Here is a 12660-nt window from a genome sequence, read left to right as displayed (position 1 = left end):
AACAGCCTTCCTCTAATTGGTTTGTTCAGCATCAGCTGACGTCAGTTACATCAGGCTCATGATTGGAGGAAGTCTGTTTGCAAAGACAGTATGGGCAGTTTCAGTCATGATTGGAGGCTTGTGATTGGAGGAAGTCTGTTTGCAGACTCAAGCTATTTCACTCGTGATTGGAGGCTAGAAATAGGAGGAAGCCCTTTTGCAGAGACAAAGTATGGGCAGTTTTGCCACCGCGCGGTTCTCTCCTTGGCTGACTTCCTTGAATAAGACGCCCTTCAATTTTTAGCGTAAGGATTTTAGAAAAAAGTATCGTCTTATAGTCGGAAAAATACGGTATAATTTAACAGTGTTTTACATGTACTCCATAACTATTATATATGTAATTCTATTTTAGGGCAGCTGTTCCTGTTAAATCATTGCTTTATTTATTTCCTTAGCCTTTTGATAGTGCCCCTTAAGTTCAAAGCAATTTATTCCCCTGTGCTTATTTAAGTTAGCATGAGTTGCTAGTATTAAACTAAATTGAAAACAGTGTTCTTCTGTATTAAGTTTAATATATCTGATGCTTTTTATCATTTAATTCTCCCAAGATTTTCAGAAGTGAGACCTTAATCGATGATGCATCCCGTTACTAATATTCATTTAGATTAATTGATGGTTTGAATACTAATGCATCATGCAGGGCAAAGGTGCCTTTTTATATGCTGCAGGGTTGTTGTTTTTTTCCTTCAAGTCAGTTTTGATTCCTGGCGATTGCCTGGACAAATCCCTGCAGTTTTCTTGGCAAGACTTCAGAAGTGGCTTGCCATTGCCTGCTTCCTGGGGCTGAGAGAGAGGGACTGGCCAAGGTCACCCAGCAGGCTTTGCGCCTAAGGCAGCACTAGAAATCACCATCTCCCAGTTTCTAGCCCGGTACCTTTAACCACCACACTAAACTGGCTCTCATATGCTGCAGTTACTGAAATATATTTTAAATGGTAAGTGATGCTTTTCCAGCCTCTATGTCTGATCCCTCTTTACTATCCTCCTCCTAGCTTTTAAGTCATCAAAAAATGAAAACCGAAACCAAAGATTGTACAGCCACTGGAATAGCTAGAGATCCTTCATATGAGAACTGAAGTATTACAAGCTTGCCTTGTGTTCCTTTGTGAAATGTTGTAAGATGTGTTATTATTCATTAAGTTCGTACTTTATCGTATACTCAGTGCTTTGTAGTCCTTATCCCATTTATAACTCTTACCTCATTCTAGCAAATACATAAAAATGTGGGTGAACACTGAACAGAACCTGGGCAGATCCACTATCATGCTACTATATTACTTTCCCTGATCAAAATGGCATGAATGATAAAGGAAGATCAAGTTAAACAATGTCTTATCATTTCATGAAGAGAATAATGGCAGGTCAGAGAGTTTCTTCAGTCCAGGGTTCAATATCCCTTAGCCATCACAATCACCCTCAGAGAATGTCCATTAATTCTCAGAAAAAGAATTTAAAACAAATTAAATTAAAAAATAACTGAAAGATGGGGTCCACTTGAAATAGGTATCTCCAATCTACTCAAACGGCTGACATAATGAGATGGGTTTGCTCTCACCTTGCCCTTTATAGATTGGTAAAAGGCACAATCGTAGCTCCAAATAAGCCAGGATTCCAAGTTGAGACATAATGACATAATATCCCATACTTTCACATCAGCTCAGTTAATTAATGTCAGAAGTTTTACTTTTACCGGTACAACGTAGATATGAGGAAAAGAAGATCTAAGGGAAGGATGGTAGCTTGGTACATTTTCTCACTAACTAGTTATAGCTTTAATTTAAATTACCAAGGATATCTCTTCGGCTTTATCACCGGGGGTCAGCTATTTTTCTTTATAGCCTTATCATAAATGACTATACAAAATTTTAGGATCACTGCTGCTGTAGATGAAGGAATACTCATTTGTTGCATTTTAATTAGAAGTATATTCTATGTTTAAGAGCTTTGCTTATTGCCAGCTTGCCTGAAGGGGTTCCTTTTAATTTAGTTTAAGTAAACCCACTGGAACAAAAGGGCTGCAGTGTAAGTCATGATTTCTGCCACACGGCTCAGCCATTCAGTCTCACTTGTTTGCTTTTTGTAATGATGGTTTGTCTTCAGAAGCAGTTTCCATAAGATGGTCTATCCATAAAACTGTTCCTACTTTCTCTTTTTAGTTGCCCCCACCCAGCAGTTGCATGGTTAAATAAGCAGGGGACAACCAGCTTTACTATGACTGTCTTCTGTGCAAGACAGCAGTGGGAACGCAATTGAGAAGGAAGCAAATAATATACTATCACACTACAAACTTTCTCTGTTAAATATGCCAGCATACAAGAACCAGGGGGAGGGGGAATCACCACCATTTTAAAAGGATTTCCTTTCGCTGTGACACATAAAGAGCTTTTTGCCCACTATTTTAATATGAGAGATTATTTTCCAACCAGAACACCAAACCAACTTGCTCTGAATGCCCCTACCATCAATGCCACTGAGTTCTCTGAATAAATTCTTGTTGCCCTTGATTTTTTCAGAATCAAGATTCTGAAAATCCTGCTTTACTAGTAGAGGAAATGATGGGGGTAGGAAGACTCCTGTGGTTGTACATTATATATCCATGCTTCGATCTGGCCTGGTGCTTCCGATTCAGGTCCAGATAGTCAAATGCATCCTTTTCTAATCGAGAGTCACTCAATGAAGAGAGCTACCTCCTCAACTATAATTGTTTAATAAGGAGTCTGCCAATTTTCTCACTATTTGAAAAATGGATGTAGATGCTACCTCTTCATTGCTTTTATACACCTGCCATAGTGCCTTTCAACTTGGAAATATACAGCAGGCATTTTAGACTTCAACAGACCTGGCAGTATTTTTCAGTATCAAGTGAGGTCTCCAACTTAGGACTCGTTCCTTGCAACTGGAGCAAAACTGCATGTGACAATCAATACAGCATGGTGTGAGTTTACTGAATAGTAATTGTGTTGCTCTCTTTTGAATCAGAACCACAGTGCGCAGGAAGATACGTGTGAATCTTTTCTTTTTTTTTACCCCATTTTCTACCTTTTCTAGGCAGGTGCTTCTGTCGCTGATCTTGTGCCACGGTTGCTACCTATGGTCTGTAAACATCACAAATACAAAATAGGTTTGATTTAATATGATTGCAGTTTACAGAAGCTGTTAGCTTAGATGCGTAATACAATCTGCCATCCGTAAGCTGAAAACCAGAAGAAAATTTTCTTCTTGTAAGGATTACTAGAGATACATATATTACCTTCCGTTTCTTTCCCATCTCCATGGAGATCAAATGAAAATATACAAACCCACCCCCAAACCAGAAGCTTGATATTGGTGGACCATCTGGAATGTTATTTGTTATGAATGGTGAAACATGGTTCCAAAGACTTTAGAGTAGCTCCTGAAATCATTGTCCATGGCCTCATGTAGAGCCAGAGATCACATCAAAACTTGGTCAACTTTCTGCCACTTTTCATAAGATTCCAAGTATATTTAAAGGGTATGCTATGATCCCATCACTGAAGGTCCAGGTATTATTTCCTTAAGTTGACAGATTCAAGTTATAGTAGTCCTACTGTGGGGGAGGACACTATATGAGCAAAAGGATCTAGAGGAGAAGGAGCTAAATAAACCTTTCAAGGAAGGTGATTCCAGATCCTAAACACCACACCACTGCTAAAAAGACCTGCCTCTTGTACTCACAAAGTGTTTGACACTCATACAGATGCTTCACCAGCAATACTCTCATGTCAACTACTTGGGGCAGGTAATCCCAACTCAGTCATGAAGGGAACAGGTTCTTTTCCACAAATAAACAGAATTTTTTCTTGTTTAACTTTTTTATGCTGCTTACTCAGGAAATTAATTACTGACTGATCCTCCTCCTTTGCTTGGAAAAAAATGATAAACTAACTTAACATTATAGACATTTGGCAATGCATCCTCCCTCTTCCTGTGCTAAGTTCTTCCTGTGCTTGACACCTACTAAATATTTTTAATATTAAATATTAATAAGCTTAAAATGGGCTGCTTTTCAGGGGAAACCATCCTGGTCTAGTCATACAAAAGCCTATTAATTATTCTCCTTAAAAGAGCCTGCGTCAAATGCTCTCTACCCTTGATAATCAGCTTTTAATACCGTGGCAGCGTGCCTATTGATCGTGGTCCATATTTCTAACAAGATGGTCCAAAAACAAAAACCATTTAAACACCTGAAGCTTCTGAAAGAAAGACAACAGAACATATGCCCCTTCATCTTGATGATCTTGTCATTTGTTTTGTAATGGCAATTATCTTTACTGCTTTGAACCTTTCTACAAATGGTTTAAAAATCAGTGACAAATATAATCTTACGTGTGTCTATTTAAAAGCAAGTTCTGTTGAGTTCAGTGAGACTTATTTCCAGGCAAGTGTGTATAGGACTGTAGCCAGACTGTTTCATGTTAATTTCACTATTAATCATATAGAGAAGCCACTTGCTGCTTTCAAATCTTTCATGCCAACTGAAAATTATTCTGGAAAAAAAAATCCAGAGTTTTCCTTAAAAGCTTTAAAAATAAATTATACTGCAAGGCGGGGAGCAAGCAACTAACCTGATGAACATTCTTGATATACCAACACATTGTACCGTAGACTAAGCAAAAGTGTATTTAGTGACTTTACCACCTTAAATCAGCTGAGATGGTACACTAATTTTTCAGACAGGCATCTTTGACTTTCCTAGCTGCCAGAAAAGCAGAAGCCCCATACATTAAACCAAATAAATAATTTTTCCTCACAGAAAGCAGTCATGATTTGCCCATCATATGGCTGTTAGACACATATTTCACCAGGAAAAGCTAACAGTAATATGAATTTCCCCTAAAGGAGTCTCCATCCAAGCCAAATCAAGTTTGCTTTCCATCCAAAACGTATCATGGGTTCCAAAACAATTTCATGTGTAAAAGAACTGACTAGTTCCGTGAACTCACATAGAATGAATAGGGAAGTGAACTATTTATCTTCGAAGGTGACAGAAATGACCTTTGTTTACAGGTGAATCAATGGAGCTTATTTGACTGTTAATGTAAATCATGCAATACTGCACTATAGATACAGTTGAAGTAAAAGTTACTATAACCGAGGGCCTATCCACTATATATCCTCTGCTGTTATTTTTGCCCTAGGATTTGATTACCTCTTTAAACAATAATTCAAATGTTATGGATGCCCTGTATCAAAACAGCTGGAAACTTTTCGGGGGGGGGGATTTAAAATGATTTTGTGCAGCGCGTGCTCTCTTCCTTGGAAAAAAAAAGCATAACGATACGAAAAGCATCATTTTCAAATTCCTTTTCCAGTTCCTGCACAGATTCTTTTTGTTCTCAGCCCAAGCACAGCATAAGTCGTGTTCCATTTCCAGCAAATGTGAAGAATTAAATTAGGCAATTAATCAACGTCCTTCTTAAAATTCAGACGTGAAAGCTCAGAAAACATTCACTCCTAAGTTCTGGGAGAGAGAGAGGACCAGGAGCCCAAAATGCATATTCCACGTATGCAGCATTACATAACATGTGGAGTTGCATCTATTGGATTTAGACACCTACCCTGCCTAACAGAGCCAGTTTGGTGTAGTAGTTAAGGCACCAGGCTAGAAACAAGGGGACTGTGAGTTCTAGTTCAGACACAGAGGCCAGCTGGGTGACCTTGGCTCAGTCCCTCTCTCTCTGCCCTAGGAAGGAGGCCATGGCAAACCACTTCCAAAAATCTTGCCAAGAAAACTGCAGCGATTTGTCCAAGCAGCCACCAGGAGTCAAAACCTACTTGAAGGCTCACACACAAACACAAAGGGACAGAATTATTAAGCAAGAGCCACTGAAAGAACACAGAACTGTTTTCACTCACTTAACAGATGAGTGAAACATTTACTCCGAACAGTAATAATCATAAATTGCTTTGCTGTAGTGTTTTTTCCCCCAAACCCCACACATATGTCCTTTTGTAATCCTTACAAGAGCCCTGTAATGCTGTTTGCTATTAATGCAATAATAAAGAATGGAAAATTGAGAGGTTGCTAGAACATCGTTCCAGAGCATCTTGTATGATTCACGTGATGTTATGGGTGATCCAGGCAATTCTGCCCTTCTGACTTCTTTTGGTAATCCTCCGGTTTTCCTTACCAATAGTTCCATCTTTTTTCTTGTCACACATGTTAAATCCAGTAGGGAAAGATCTAAACCAGTGTTTTTTAAACTTGGTAATTTTAAGATGTGTGGCTGGGGAATTCTGGGAGCTGAAGTCCACACATCTTAATGTGTGCCAAATTTGAAAAACACTGGTCTAGGCAGTACCTTCTGGGTGATAGTGATTGGAACCCTTCTACCTGGAAGCTCTCAGAATGTGCTTTTTTGTAAGTCTACCTGAATGAAGCTCTTAAGTGGTGCTTGATTCAAAGGGTAGTCTCAATCAGTGCATTGATATAGGCTTAGCCAGAGGTAAATTCCAGCGTGCTTCCTAAACAATTTACAGCAAACTCTAATAAGTAGACTTGGACTGACTTTGGATTACATTGTTATAGCAGGAGCTCATGACTTGATTGTGGTGCATCAGTTCTCAGTTAGGCAAACACAAATACCCTAAATATTGGAAATTCTAAGTGATGTAAGAGTCAGCAATATTTTAGTTCTTCTTTGTTAACTTTTCCTAAGAAAAGATTGATACTATTTCATTTTATGAACGTGAAAAGATGGATGAGAGGTTGCATTGTGAATTGAAGTAACTTCAAATATAGTTATTTTTTGAAGAACACATTATTCAGGATTTAGGAGGCATAGATGTGAATCAGCTTGTTCAGTTCACTTGTTTCACAACTGAAACTTGTGTCCCATTTTCCTATCAACTTTATATAATTACATGAGTGAATACTCCAGAACTAGAAATGGAAAGTCTATCTCTGCTTGTCTACTTTTTAAACTTTGACTTAATTCTCAAGAGAAAGAAAAGTAAAGGGAACAAATTTACTTAATGAATTGTGAACATAAGTAGAAAAAAGAGTTTTCTTTCTGTGTTCCCCAAAGACTCTGCACTAGCTATGGAAAAAAAAAAATTATTCATGAAGCTGAAACAAAGCATTCATTCTTTTTATGAATTTCACCCAGTGCTCTTTTTGTACTTTTACAAAGAGCTAACAGAGAAATAAGGAGGCTGGCTTGAAGAGAGTGAAAAATGTCAGACGCTTTCCATGTTCAGCCGATGCAGTTAAATCATTAGGATTACAACAGAAATAATGTTTTGTGCATTGCATCCCTGAATAGCTTGTTCACTGATGGCCTGTTCGTTTCTTGCTGAAAGAATGATGCATTTGGTTTCCAATTTTGGCATTTCCAAGATTACATGACATCAAAAAGATGCTCTCCAAGCAAAAAAGAGATGCTTTTCCACAGATGGTTATAAAATTATAATATCTACTGCAACATATTACAAGAAAGCTCTCGTGCTTTGTTTCAGGAAAATATAGATTTAGGGTTTTTGTTTTTTTTATGACTTCATAGCATAATAATGTGTGGCTTGTAGATTGAGATCCTACAAGCCACAGCATTGATATTATAAATATGGGGCAGCATCTGTGCATATAAAGTCCATGGCTGGGTACACACAATGCCCAATGCCAAAATGTGGTTTGGTGGGTTATGGTTTGGTGTGTTGTTTGAATCAGCCATTCGGCTTTAAAAGTTATGGTTTATGGCATATCATGTTGTGTAAACCAAGTCATTTGTGTTTAATTTGCAAGCCTGGTTAAGCAAATCATGGATTAGCACAGGTGTGAAAGAGATCAATGCATAATTCTAACATTTCTTGGAAATAGTAGCCCTAAACACACATCATTCAAATAACAAAAGTTATAAACAAAAACCTATCCCAAAGCAAAATACTTCATCAGAACAATTTCCCAATCTCGCTTCTTAATGAGGATTGTGAGCATACTCACATGATATGGAAACAATTAATGTTTTCCAGAAGTAGAATTATGAGAAGCCCTTCAAAGCAACTTGATATAATACAAATGTTTGGAAATTTAAGCATGATTACAGAGAACAAATGAACAGGGTTAAACCCACAGTGATCCTGACAGGTTGGAAATGGGCTGAAGCCTATATGATGAAGTTGAATACACATAAATGTAAAGTCTGGGGTAAAATCAAAGAAATTAGTATAAGATAGGAAGACCACAGTATCAGTGCGTATGACAGATCTAAATACTTGGTGGATTGTTTGGGACAAAAATGTATTGTAATTTTAGGATGCATGAATAGAAACAGAGTATGCAGATCATAATCTTGCTTTGTCAAGTTATACCTGGAATAGCGTGTGTGCGTGCCTAAAAGCCACCATAGATTCTGATTTTCAGTTTATTTCGAATTTTCCCAGGTTATTTCAGATAAAGGAGAACCTGCTAGGTTGAAAGCTAACTCTGAGAACTGTCATGAAGAAAATATTGTCATCCCCAGGTCTTTTGTTTCAGATGAGAGAAAGGTTCTTCCTTTTATTAGAAGTATTTAGGAAATGATACAATTATTGGTGGATAATAAGTAATTTCTCTTGAAAGCCATTTGAAAACCAGTATTTTCTCAAGACCTGTTTTTGTTATAAACTGGAATAGGTAAAGTTTGGAAAGATAGCAGAATTCCTGGAAATGGTGAGTCATGTTAACATTTCTGAGAATTTGCTGTTCTGGAGGGAGGATGTTTTTCAGACTTGTCTGAAGCCCAGAAAAAGTCAGAACAAGATCAACAACTGATTCAGCTCTGAAAGGAATCAATTGGTGTGGAATTTAAGACCAAGGATGCACAAAGCCATGGATGCAACCAACCACCAGAACGGCTTCAAAATTTGCAACCAATTTAATGTGTTTTAAGGTGGTTGAAACAGAAAACAGTGAAAATATGTAGGGAATAAATAATATGACCATACTCAATTTTTTTGCCCTGGATCTGTCCAATTGTTTGTTTTATTCCCACCAAATTGTTGAAGTTCTCCTCCCCCAGAAATTCAGTGATCAGTTAAGGGCCTCATTTGTCCAAAACGTTGCAATGCCCTCATCAAAATCTATCTGTTCTGGTGATGGGAAGGCTGAAGCCTTAGGATTTGAAGGTCAGTCTCTGCAGAACCCCAGCTGGTGAATGTGCCGTTGGCCATCCCACTACACAGTGTTCCTCAAATTTAGTGGCTTTAAGGTGGGTGGACTTCAACTCCCAGATTTCCCCAGCCAGCAAATTTAGGGATAGCATGGCTTATTTATTTTCAGCCAGCCAGAGTGGTTTGTGTTACGGCACAGCATGTAAGTATCATGTATAAATCACAGAGCAAAAATGTTAGCAGGCCTGAAGAATATACTTACATTGTCCTCAACTGTCCTTTAGTCTATTTCCAAATCTTTGCTGATAGCAATTTACATGAAACCCAGACTTGGTGCAGAAAATGACCTTCCCATGGATTTAAGGAGAGGGGAGGGAAGGCTTTAAAATAGCCCCCATATCAACAGCTTCCCTGCCTATATAACTGAGACAGAATGTAGGAGATACAGTACTGAAAAAGACCATCCAGTTATATATACCCATATCAGACAAAGAGATTCTGTAATTCAGATAATAGGCTATCCGATCTGGGGCAATTCCTCCCTGGTCCTGTATCACACATACTTAGGAGAAATCTCAGCAAAGGGAATTCTTCGTGTGAAAGCATCTCATGAAAACATGAGCATGCTGTTAACACTTGTGTTCCAAAAACAATAATAGCCTTAAAAGGTAACAGTAAAAATTTCCTCAAATCTACCGTGACACATGATTAAAAGGATGTATCCATGTAATTTTCTTGGCAGCAATATGGAAGTGGCTTGCCACTGTCTTCTGGGATTTCTTTCTTTCTTTCTTTTTTTTAACTTCCCAGTCTAGACTACAGTCCTGGATTTCTTTGTGGTCTCCCATCCTATCTGGCTTAGATGTGCAGAAATAAGTCCAGGACAACTACACATAATATCACAAATCTCAACTGCCACTCCAGCAACTGGGAAAATCAGGGCAAACTATTTTACACATATATGAACATGCGGAGGGAGAAACAGTGCTGTAAAGCATAGTTTAATTCAGCATGCAGGTCAGCCTATTTTGTACAGTTTCAAAAACATTTGTGCGATGTGAAATAGCTCACTGTTGCCAATCTTCTATATCCCTGGCTTGGGTGTTTTGTTTTTGTTTTTGTTTTTTTTGCATTCCCCCAAAACCCATTTGTTTCCTGACAGATCTGGGCAAGGTTTCTAGTCATGTGTTTCCAGTCTTTGATCACATGCAGATGTGCCACTGGCTTTTCTTCTGTAGCTGGAGAGCTTTTAGGAACATCCTATTCCAAGTTCTCCTAACATAAATCCTCCTCAGTGCGGATTTGAGCATATTTGTACCTGGGAGCCACAGAGACCCACCATCAGTAGGCGCCAGATTACCAAGACTATAGTTCAGAACTGAAGAAACCATCCAGTGTTCTTGAAGTGTACTGAATCACGTCTTCTGTAACCATGTAATATGTATCTCATTGGTTAATCTTGGTGTTCCAGGTCTTCTCCGTCATTGGCCAGGGTTGGTCCAGCATCCATTATCTCACTCTGTGCCTATGTGGCCCATGGGTGTCATCAGCCCTTCCATCCATCTGGTATTTCCAGACTGTTACACTACATCTGTCTGTGATGTGTCCATGGTTTCCCTTATTTATTACTGTTATGTGTTCTCATTCTTCTCCCAGAGACAGCACTGATTGCATGGGGCTGCTATTACTCTTCTGGCCCGATGAACTTAGACTGCATAAAATGAGAGAACAGGATTGCCTTCCATCTAAACTCTGCTTCTTTTCATATTCCAAAATTAAGTTAATCAACAAGAAGGGGGAGCCATGAATGTCACTGAGCCATATGGCCTTCAATCTGGATATCAGCTACTGAAGGAGAACCCTACAAATGGTAGGATGTTATTCCCGGTATGGAGCATTACTCCCGTTGCTTTACCATCACTCCCACCAACGCTTCTAAAATGTGACTCCTTTAGTGCTACAGTTTCCCTGCACCCCAAATGCTCTGTCAACTTAATGATGCTTTCTCTGCTCACCCTTGGAAGCCCCACAACCACCTCCTAAAAGCCCTGGAGCAAGACCATCTTAGTCCCCAGTTGCTCCATCGCACATAACCACGATGTTTTACATGTAAATACATAGGCATAGTATATTATAGGTACCAGCATATAACAACAATGTAGAATATTCTAGAAAAGTTATGACAGACTATGGGTAGTTCTATATTCATCTATCAAGCAGTTGCAATGTTGCATCCTACTAAACCAATGTTTTTCAAACTTGGCAACTTTAAGATGTGTGGACTTCAACTCCCAGAATTCCCCAGCCAGCAATTGTGGGAGTTAAAATCCACACATCTTAAAGTTGCCGATTTTGAAAAACCCTGTACTAAACTGTCACTAGTTCCATAAAAGTCCCTGTCATCATTCACTGATAAATATCACATGAAAACTGCAGCCTTGCATCAGATTATTAATTTTGGATGCTTTCAACTAAAGCCTTTTAGCTGTTTATTATACTGCCTGGATATTGCTGTGCAGAAAACTTGGAGAAGGGGCTAAAACTGCTTAAGTCTACCTTATTTTTATAAATAACTCAAGGCAGCGAACATACCTAATACTCCTTCCTCCTCCTATTTTTCCCACAACAACAACCCTGTGAGGTGTGTTGGGCTGAGAGAGAGCAACTGGCCCAAAGTCACCCATCCAGCTTTCTAGCCTGGTGCCTTCACCACTAGACCAAACTGGCTCTCCTCTCTTTCATCTAAAAAGATCTGGCTAGACTTAAGCGGTAGACTGAAATACATAGGACGGAACTGAACAGGTAGAAATGGAAGCTCTGCCTCTGGTTAGGAAACATGGAAGGGACAAATATAAGAACAGGGAGACCTGGCTTGGCGGTAGAATATGTGAAAAGGATCTGGGTGACCTTGACAACAAGGGGAAAGTGAGCCAGCAGTGTGAGGCAGCTGCTCGAATGGCAAATCCTATTCTGGGGTGCATTAACAGAAACAGAATCCAAATTATGGGAAGTAATTGTTCCTCTTTGCTCTGGTCAGTTCCTGTTTAGAATACTATGTCCAGTTCTGGTCCTGAAAGTTCAAAAAGGAAAGTGCCAAATTAAGTGAATTCAGAGGAGCCACCGAGGCGATGAAGGCCTGGACACTTAAGCCCTCCGAGATACGGTGAAAGGATCTGCATATGGTTCACCTGCAGAAGAGATGGCTGATGGGAAATATGGAGCAGTCTTCAGCTATCTGAAATGTTGTCATACAGAAGAGGCAATGGACTTATTCTCTATTGGTTCAGAGAACAGGACCAAAACCAAGGGGTTAAAACTACAAGGAAGAAAGTTCAGGCTAGATGTTAGGAGGAACTTCTTGACTGAATAAGCTGTCAGCCAGCGCGGCAGGCTGCCACACTAAGTCGTGTGTGCTTCTTTGTTGGAGGTCTTCAAACAGAAGCTAGATGGTCACCTGTCAAGGACACTCTAGTGGAGCAAAGGGATGGACTACCTGGTCCCTAAAATCCCTTC

General features: G+C 39.2%; 1 long non-coding RNA gene across 1 annotated transcript; it reads left to right on the top strand.

Annotated features, from left to right (window-relative positions):
- Window positions 1-219: 219 nt before the first annotated feature.
- On the top strand, window positions 220-12587 carry LOC148214004 (uncharacterized). The gene is made up of 3 exons (XR_015793562.1): window positions 220-284; window positions 10804-11017; window positions 12185-12587. It is a non-coding gene; the product is annotated as an uncharacterized LOC148214004 (long non-coding RNA).
- The last annotated feature ends 73 nt before the right edge of the window (window positions 12588-12660 follow it).

The sequence above is a fragment of the Python bivittatus genome, unplaced genomic scaffold (assembly GCF_059951505.1).
Source record: "Python bivittatus isolate LINGU-HERP-01145 unplaced genomic scaffold, Pbiv_v1 ctg000780_np1212, whole genome shotgun sequence".
Classification (NCBI taxonomy): domain Eukaryota; kingdom Metazoa; phylum Chordata; class Lepidosauria; order Squamata; family Pythonidae; genus Python; species Python bivittatus.
Note: the sequence above shows the minus strand (reverse complement) of the source record. Positions and strands in the feature narration are given on the sequence as shown.